At 45.8% G+C, this 10,252-nt stretch overlaps 1 pseudogene; it reads left to right on the forward strand.

Moving 5' to 3' along the window:
• The first annotated feature begins 381 nt into the window (after window positions 1–381).
• LOC148117944 (Nuclear RNase P) lies at window positions 382–571 on the forward strand (annotated as a pseudogene).
• Window positions 572–10,252: the final 9,681 nt, after the last annotated feature.

Genomic DNA, 10,252 nt, shown 5'->3' on the forward strand with positions numbered 1-10,252 from the left:
TCTGGCTCTCACGTACAAAAAACTTTAATTTTTGACTGAGAAAGACAAGCTGCTTGATCGTGCTGAGAGTGCTGGCGGCAGCCGGCCCGCCTTTGAGCGGTAATGCCTGATTAGAAACACGGAAGTGGGCCAGGCACGGTGGTGCACACCTGTAATCCCAGCTACTCAGGAGGGAGACGCAACCAGTTACTGGCGGGGAGTTTGCTGGAGGCCTACGAATAGCCAGGTCGCGGGCGGGCTAAAGTCCGTGTGACATCAGAGGCCTTCTGGCGGGGCTATGGTTTTTGGAGGACTTTTTCAGCACCTGAGCGGACTCGCCTGACTGAGGCGGAAGCTGCGTGGTGAGCAGCGGCGCCATAGAAGGCAGAGAGGAGCTGAATCGGCTCTGCGGAAAAACTGTGTTTCCATAGCAACATGGGCGAGCGGGGAGGTGAGTTCCCAGAGAACGGGGCTCTGCGCGCGGGCGGACCGGGCAGGAGAAGCCCCTCCACGGGTGGGCGGATGCCCCCCCTCGCCGGAGCTTGGAAAAGGCTCACAGCCGGCGGTGCGAGTTCATTGCCTGAGGTGAAACGGCGAGCCCGCGCACGGCCCGGGGCGGAGCCATGCCTTTGAGCCATGCGGAGCGCGCCATTATGGGCTTCAGAGGCGGAGCTGTGGCAGCCGCCGCTGTCCGCTGCTGCCGCCGCCCTCAGCCAAGGTCGCCAAGAATTTAGTCAGATAAAAACATTTGTCGCCAAAAATTCAGTCAGATAAAAACATTTATCCCCCCAAACATCGCCCCTTCGTCAGCAGGAAGTAGCCAGATTGATGAGCAACGCCCATTCTCCCTTAAAAAAACTGGTCGTGATTATCATAATAAAGGCATGTTTACCTGGTTAACGTATCCTAGGTAACAAAGAAAGGCGGACCTTTTGCCTGAGGCACCTGGTGAGATAAACAATGCTACCTAGAGGTTTTTCCATCTAAATAGGGGAGCTGGAGAGATGGCTCAGAGGTTAAGAGCACTGACTGCTCTTCCAAAGGTCATGAGTTCAATTCCCAGTGACAACTGCTTTGGTTTTTAAACAATAGAGGGGGACTACACTACCAGTGACAGCTTCCCCCAGAGAAAGGATTTCTCTTGCATTCTATACACTTAATTTTTAATTCAAAATTTTGCTGGTACAGGCAAACAAGATTTGCTTCTTGAAACAGAGACCTGCAGATCTCTAAGTTCAAAACCAGCCTACTTCCAGTACTGATTGTGCTGAATTTTTACACTGAGAGTTTTTAATACTCTTAAATGTTAATTTGGGAGGAGAGTTTTGTTTATGTTTTTCTAGGAATGCTGACATACATCTGGATGCCAGCGAGACCGACCAGAGAGATAAAGAAGACGACCCAGTGGATGCTGAGTGTCCTGCTGTGGAAGATTCGTGCGGAGACAGCAGAGATGACCTTCTGGGCGGTGCCAAGAGCAGCTGTTTCACAACATCGACTTGAGCAACACCCTGTGCAACCTCTTATCTCTTAACAATTTTCTGACTGACTCTATTCTGCCTTTCTCCCTCCTTGGAGATGGGTGGGAGCAGAGATATCCTTGGCATGCTGCGTCTAGGTGGGGACCAGATTGGAAAATAGTTTTGCCTTATTGCTCTTAAAGACAATAATTAGGGGGAGATGTTGGGAGCCACCTGGAGGCACAGGTGGTCCTGCAGTTTGGAGGTAGCCACGTGGGGCTGAGCAACCCTGCCTGCACCCTTGCCTGCACATGCTCAGACCAGCAGAATGGCATTAACCAATCAGGACAGCGTTCAAGCTGCTCCACCGTTTAAAAGCAGATGCCTCGGGACCCTACTTCCTCTCTCTAAGCTTTCTCTCGTCCCTGCTCTATCGTCCCTTCCCCCAATTTTCCTCAAGGGAATGCTCCAAATAAAGATGTGACCAGAGAAGGAATTCTCGTTTTTGGTGGCGTTCATTCCTGCTGGACAGGATGGCGCCCCGCAGACCTTGATTTCCTTTACCTCTCCCACCTTCTGCTACCGGTCTCTAAAGAGCTTTGGGAAGGCTAGGTGAGACAGTGCTGATTTCATGCTGATGTGGAAGGAAGCTTAGGCCTTTAAAAACAAGCACACAAACCTGCTACTAGGTGTTCCAGAGACTCTGTGCTGATTACAAAGCCATCCTGGCTTAAAAACTGGGGATTCTGGGTATCCCCACTTTAGTGTGCAGGAAGGCAAACACGGAGATGGGCAGATTGCTTTAGAGTTGGTCTAATCTTAAAATCCTCGCGATGGGTGAACACTGCCCAATGACAAAGGCTTGGAGGCTAACTGAAATGCCAAGCCCTGGAAGTCATTTATCAACGCCATGCCCTCACTGTAGACATCAAATGCTGACTGCCATCGTGAGTGGCAGTCACATTATGTCCTTCAGCAAGTACCTGTTGACCATCTGATCTGTGCCAGGTATGTAACGGGCTCTGGCCGCTCGGGTATGAAGCCAACGATCCCTGCTTTCTGGACGTCAGTGTCCTAGACCTATCTCGTAAATACACAATGAGGAAAAAGAGGATGCGCACTCTAAGCAAGTGCCATTTCTTCAGTGGCACACAGAGACCTTATTAAAACATGAGACTGATGATGGTGATATTAAGGGATGTTTGAAAGCAAGAACATTGGAAATTACCTTCAGGCTATGTACCTTCTTCAAGCGATGGGAAGACAGACCCTGAGGTTGAAAGCAGTGGGCACTTAATGAGAAACAAGATAATCACCTAGTCTCAGAGTATCTCTCAAGATTCAGATCTTTTCAAAGTGACAATAATAACTTTAGACCAGAAAACTCTGTCAGGATCTATCCTCATTAAAAACATCAAAGTTAACATTATAGGGACAGTGACGGGCATCATGGGTCCCCGGCATGGTGTATGATAAAGGACATAATGCCATTTCTGTGATATGTCTGCAAGAAATAAATAACCAGAATTGATCACTGAGGCATATAAAACAGCTCCAAACTGAGGGCTCCCATGTTATTCAAGAACAGCAAAGTCACAAATAGAACTCCAGAGTAGCTTCAGATAACGGAACAGCTTAGTTGATATGACAATAAACATGATATGTGGTCCTGGATAGCACATTAGTGGGGGAACTGGCAAGAGTTAAGTAAAATTTATATAATAATATGCCCATGTTAATTTCTGGTTTGGGTGGATATATAGGAGACCATCCTCCATTTAAATGAATAGGCAGCTGCAATATTTAGCGGGTCAAGAAAAACGAAGTAGCCAAGTCAATCCTTGTCTTTAAAAAGAGACACATGTGGAGGTGTGTCTGCCTGAAAGGGGCAGTGTGAGCCTAGGGTGTCCATCCTGGTTTCAGGGGGCAAGGGAAGACTTCCTGCAAGGTTAGCTTCTCAAGGCAGGCTAGAGTGGGAAGGGAGAGCGGCTGCTCACTCAGCCAAGGGACAGTACAGGGCATGCACAGGTGCACGGGGAACTTGAAGTATAACTGAATGTGGTGGTCATGACTGGATCAAGTGTAGAGCAGTAAGCATGCTTCGGTGATGGAGGGGTCTGATGGAAGCCCAAGAGCCAAAGCTTACTTGCTGGGGATGGGAGAAAGCTACAGAAGGTTTTTTGCTCGGGAGTGATGTGCTCTTCAGTGTATTTGACACAAGCTGATTCGGCAGCAGGAGGAAAAAAATAAGGAAGGCGGGTAGCTCGGGGAGACAAAGGATAGGACCAAGCGAGTCATTTAGGTAAACTAAGGCAGTTGTCATGAAGGAGATGAGGAGAGATCGGAAAACTTGGGAATGCAGTGAGCACGTTTGTGTCTAACTAGATGGGTGGGGCTAGAAGTCCAAAGTCAGCCAGTTTTCCAGTTTTGTTAACCTGGAGGAGCGAGTTCGTCAGGAAGCAGAGGTCTTAGAGAGGAAATGAAGGTTATTATCATCATGTAGTAATTCAACTCTGTGCTTGGCTGCACACGCTCCTGTGTGGCTGTGTTGGACCACGGAAAACACATGCTACCTCATGTATAGCACCAAAGGCTGGGACATTGCTTACGAAAGACCTACACCATTTATAGTGCTGGAGACAGAGACCAAAGCAACCCGAAAGGTCAAGTATGAAAAGTAAAAAGGGAATTAAACTTTGTGATAATATTATACGATTACTCTTAAAGTATATTTTGTCTAGTTTTTCACACCATTAAAATATCACTGTTATTGTGTAAAAAAATTTAAAACAGAATTCAAAATTGATAATTATACTTTGAAATCTTCTAGCAAGAATATCTGGGTAGCAAAAGGAAAGAAAAACAAAAATCTGTCAACTATTAGGTATGATTGCCTCAGGTTGGTGGGATTATGACTTACAGATATTTTCTTCTTTGTGTGTTTTTGTATGTTCTCAAACTTGCATAATGAATCTTCCTTATTTTCATAATAAAAATTAAAGACTGTCATTGAAAACACAGACAAGGCTGGGCACCTTCCCTATCCACTCTATCCCTTTTCAAGGTGCCCCTCTCCACTCCCCTGAAAAGCTAAGTGCCTCCCAAGCTTTCTCATCCAGAGTGAAATACCAAGGCATTTAACAAACCAGGGAGCTTATCTGCTGGCCTGGAGAGGGGAGGGGGCCCTTTTGTGAAGGCAGATGCGGTATTAGGGCCGGAGCTGTATATATTAAAGATATTTGCATTGCCCTTATTGATTCTGTAATATGTTACAAGGAAAAGAAAACAGAGAAAATGTGAGTCTTTAAAGGGCAAGTTTTAATTAGGAAACATATTTATTTGGGGGGGATAAAACCTTCTGTTCGGAGACCAGCAGTTACTACAGAAAGCTTCCTGGATGTGGGTATTCCTGATTCCAGGCAAGGGGTCACAGAGGGTCTACCGCCAATGCTTGCCGCCTGCTGTCTGATACCACTGGCCACATAGGATTTAGACACCCACTGATAAGCCCCAGCAGACTTTTACAATTAGAGTAAGGAAAGGGCCAGACCATGGTCCCAGGCTTTGGGAAGCTTGCTGTAAACTGAAAGCTCTGTAAAACAGCTCCCCCTCTCCCCTTAGCTCTGCCTCTTGTTTAGCATGAGGGCCCAAATTAATCCCAATAACAGCACCAAGCAGAGCCCTTTCACCTCTCCTCTGTGGATCCGCTCAAGCCCTCACCCGCCCCAAGGGGGAGCCTGTGTTAAAGAAGGCAGAACCACCCAGCAAGGATCAAAGATTAAGCAGTGTTGAGGGGTGCTAAAGAGGTGGGCAGAGGGGTGGAGATGGGGTTGCAGAGGCAGGAGAAGTTCCTGGAAGTCCTCGGGAGTGGCCTGGAGCTTCCGGGATGGGATGAGGCATCTGTAGGATGTCAGAGGACAGGGGGCGAGTCACTGAGCCCGGGGTGCTGCTGGCTCAGCAGCGTGAGAGTGGAAAGTTAATGTCAGAAGGCACAGGCTCCGGACTTTCCAAGCCACATTTGTAAAAGGCAAGAGGTGAAGCGGCGACTCCTCTCTGGCAGACAGACTCAGGGAACGCCTATGCTGTCTGCCCATGGTTTGTCTCACCTGTGAACTGTCTTTCTGCCTGATGGGAAAGAGATTTGGGGATAAATGACTTATGACTTAACGTTGTCTGCTTGCAAGTAAGGGGGACACTTCTGCTCAGAAACATCTCAAATACTCTTTTTCAGGGGAATGGTTGAATTTTGTCCTCCACCCTACTACATACTTCTAAATGCTCAGCAGCCTATCTGGCATTCACATATCCTTAGCAAAAATTAAGAAATGGATGTTAACATCAAGAGCCTAGCGTGACCTGAACACTGTGCTAGGACCCTCCTTTCAATTGCAGCACCATCAAAGATGGGGAAACTGAGGCAGAGGGAAGTGAAGCAAGGGCTAGTGAGATGGCTCAGCAGGAAAAGGGACTTTATCTGGGTTCCATCCCTGGGTCCCACATAGAAGGAGCAAACTGCCAGGCGGTGGTGGTGTACACCTTTAATCCCAGCACTCGGGAGGCAGAGGCAGGCAGATCTTTGTGAGTTCGAGGCCAACCTGGCCTACAAGAGCTAGTTCCAGGACAGGCTCCAAAGCTACAGAGAAACTCTGTTTCAAAAAATCAAAAAGGAGTAGGAGAAGGAGAGGAGGAGAGGAAGAGTAAGAGGGATAGGGAGGAGGAGGAAGAAGAGGAGGAGGAGGAGGAGGAGGAGAAGAAGAAGAAGAAGAAGAAGAAGAAGAAGACGACGACGACAAACTGACTTTCATAATGTGTCTTTTGTGCTACGTGTGCTATTATTATGCCAACCTGATACAACTATAGTCATCTGAGAGGAGGGAACCTCAACTGAGCAAATGCCTCCATAAGATCTGACTGTAGGCTGGCTGTAGAGCATTTTCTTCATTAGTGGTTGATGAGGGAGGGCCCGGACTATTGTAGGTGGGGCCCTCCTTGGGCTTGTGGCTCTGGATTCTAAAGCAAAGTAGGCTGAATGAGCCATGGGAAGTAAACCAGTATCAACACTTCTCTATGGCCTCCAAATCAGCTCTTGCCTCCAGGTTCCTGCCTTTTGTTCCTACCCTGACTTCTTCAGAAATACACAATATGTGCACCTGTAAGCCAAATAAACCCCTTTCTTCCTAAGCCGCTTTGGCTGTGGTGTTTCATCACAGCGACAGTAACCCTAAGACATCTTTGATATTGACACTCGGGTCCTGGAATGTCATTTCCATGTGTGTGCACGTACACACAGGTAGTAAACAAAATATAATTTTAAAATAAAACAGAAAAAATAGGTAAATTGCTGAAAGTCACTATTTAACACTAGTCTAAGTAATATCATAGCTAATGTCTAGCTTGTATAGACTATGCCACAGTGGGTTGGTCAGGTGAATTGAATTATCAATATATTAGTAGTGAAGGGAGCTAGCAGTACAACTTATGGTTTATGTAAGCCTGTTGAGAATAGGCCAACACGTTATTTTTCATGACAGTGTCCTGTTCATCTCCTGCATTGTATATCCCACAAGTTGGAGTTGCAATTGCTTTGCTTATGCCTGCGTTTTATTTTCAAAATGCAAGATTTAAGTTCCACAAGTGGGTTGACCACACTACGTCTCCATCACTGCTGGGTCTCCTAGCCCCCAGCACAATGCCTGGCACAGAGGAGACATTAAATAAAATGCTTGTGGAGTGAGTAAATGCTCATGAGCTCCTGCTGTTCTAGAGCGGCAGAGCCCCTGGGAGCCTCCAACCCTGTACCCAGCTGAAGGCTGGGGATCTTCTATTAATTTGACTCCATTTCCATGCCAACGCTACACCATCCGCCCTTGAGGGCGTGCAGTTCGGGCGGCGGGGCTGAGCTTCGGATGAGTACGTAACGATTCCCATGTCAGATTGTGCCCCTTCGCTGACATTTGCTCCCAGATAGCAGGGAAAACACTGGTCAGAAAATAGCAGCATCTGTCATGGTCAAAGGTGACTAGCTGGCAAAATCTGGTGGCAGAAGCATTCTCTCTGAGTTAGCCACCTCGGCCCCAGCCTCCACCAAGCATCTTCCCTCCCACTGACCTTGCCTGCATGATATTTTCTTTCTGAGAACACTTCCCAGGGATCTCCTCAAAAGGAACACTAATGCTTCTCCATTCCTTCAGCCTGCTTGATCCCAGGGTATGGCTCAGCCAAGGCCTCTGTCCTGTCCTGTCCTGTCCCCTTCCCTCCCACCTCATCTTGCCAATAGCCTAGCAGGCTTCCTTGCCTCCTGTGAAGACATGTTCTTTACCCTTGAGGGAGGTCGGGGCAGGTGCTGGCCTTCTGCAAAACTAAGGCAACTCCATCCCCTACTTCTAGAAGTCTATAGCCTATGAGAACTATGTGCTGGTCCAGGGTGTGTGGCAGAGATAGCCTAGAAATGAACAAAGAACAAACAAGAAAGCTTCAAGAATGACCTTCGCTCAAGTCTCAGAGCCCTTACGGTGTGAGTCACTATACTGTACATGCCAAGCACTTGACAAATATTCACACATTAGTTCCAAGTCATATTATCATTCAGTATTTTCAAGCCTAACAGCCTATGTCTGCAGTAATAGGACAGAACACTATTGTAGTCCAAATAATTTTCTTGTTTACAGAATATCTGGAAATGTATATATAGATATAGATATAGATATACACACACACATATATATATATCTTATTTTTTTCATAGTTACATGCTATTTCAGCATACACACATGTGATACTTTGTGAAGCTACCATAGAGACCACAGTGATAATATTCACTTAAATAAAACTCTGGTAAAGAGCAAGAGGTAAATCACACAGCCGTTGTCCCAAAATGTTGACTAGATAAGATATATTATCACTCTGATGTCTGTTAATCGTTAGGCAAAGCAACCCAGAAGAAGGTAAGATTTTAGGTCATAACAGAAAAGGCAAACACCACAATTACCTGTTGACGTACCTGAAGGGAGCTGCTTCCTTTACATTTGGAAGCATGTATTTAGGTATGTGTTTGTGTGCACAGGAACCATACTGCACCTGTGGAGGTCAAAGGACAACTTGGGGGATTCTGCTAGCTCTCTCCTTCCCCTTTATCGGCTCTGAGAATGGAACTGGAGAGATAACTTGTCAGTAAGTGCCTTCACTGTCCCTAAAAATGTCCAGACTTTATGTGAAACTAAAAACATACACATTCCAGGAGAAATTATAGGTGACAATGTATCTAATGGGGGGGGAGTGAATAGAGAAGACCTTCTCAAATGTCATATTAAATGGGAGAAATTGTAAGGAACTATATAAAATTAAAATTTTGTGCATACTGACAGTCTAACTCAGAAGTCAGAAGAACAACAAAGTGTTGGTGAGGTATTTGAAGCATGAGTGAAAATGCGAATTAGTATTTCCTAATATATAGTGGAGTTTTACACCTTGGGGCTGGCCAGGGGCTGGCCAGGGGCTGGCCAGGGGCTGGCCAGGGGCTGGCCAGGGGCTGGCCAGGGGCTGGCCAGGGGCTGGCCAGGGGCTGGACAGGGGCTGGACTCGGCAGTTAAAGTATGAGTTGCTCCGACAGAGAGCTGAGGTTCACTTCCAGGAATCCATACAGAATGTTTGCAACTGCCTGTAACCCCAGCCCCCGGGGACCCCACAATCTCTTCTGGCCTCCACAGGTGTTCAGGTACCCACACACAAACATTCAGGAAGGCACTTACTTATTTATTTATCAATTTATTTATTTCGACAGGGTTTCTTTATGTAGGCTGTCCTGGAACTCATTCTATAGATCACGCTGGCCTTGAACTCAGAGATCTGCCTATCTTTGCCTCCCAAGTGCTGGGATTAAAGGTGTGCATCACCACCGGCCAGCAATACACACATAATTTAATTAAATATATAATAAAAAAAGAAAAGGGAAAAGAGACCTTAATAGAAAGGAGAGCAAAGGGCATAAAAACTAATTTATATAAAAAAGTATTTTTTGTACCATATACATACAATTATACATGTATATTAAGGATGTCACTCACTGATGACTCTGAAATGTGAGGTACAATGATATGGTGTTTCTGTTTTATTTTGGGTTTGCTCATCAGATGAGAAAACATAAGGAAAAAAGTACCAATAAGACTGTCACTGTCCCTGCTTATTCTTTATGTAAGAATATGGGTACAGCGTTGCCAGTCTGTTTAAGCCATCTGTCATGAAAGGGCTCAGCTGTGAGTCACTTTCTACCTAGACTCTACATTTGTCGGTGTGCATTTCATGTCGTTAAAGAAAATAATCACAGGACTCAGAGAATGATAGGAAGCCATTTCATGAGTGTTAGGAACAGTCCAGGGCCATTGGAAATACCTTAAATATTAACCTGTTAATTTATGATCAAATGCCTTAAGGCGCATAGACATATGATAGACCGTTACGGAGCCACTACAGGTCATGATGTAGAACAATATTTAATGAAGGATTTGTGAAGGGTTTGCAGTAAGTATTCTTCTGGCTTTTCTTTCATGCATTATAGAGAATTCCAAGCAGAAGCAAAGTTGATCAACTGACTCCAGCCGTCACCTAGCTGCAGTAATCCTTAGCGCATGCCCAGTCATGCTTGACTGACTCTCACTTCTTCACATGTTATTTGAACTGAAAGTTCTGGAAACAAACTCTTTCATTTGCCCACAAATATCTCAGCAGCCATCGCTATAAAAAATGAGCTATTTTAACAATATTAAGTGTTATATTAAAACAACAGCAATTTACCAATATTATAAAAGTACCCAGTT

The sequence above is a fragment of the Myodes glareolus genome, chromosome 24 (assembly GCF_982192425.1).
Source record: "Myodes glareolus chromosome 24, mMyoGla1.1, whole genome shotgun sequence".
In the NCBI taxonomy this organism is placed as follows: domain Eukaryota; kingdom Metazoa; phylum Chordata; class Mammalia; order Rodentia; family Cricetidae; genus Myodes; species Myodes glareolus.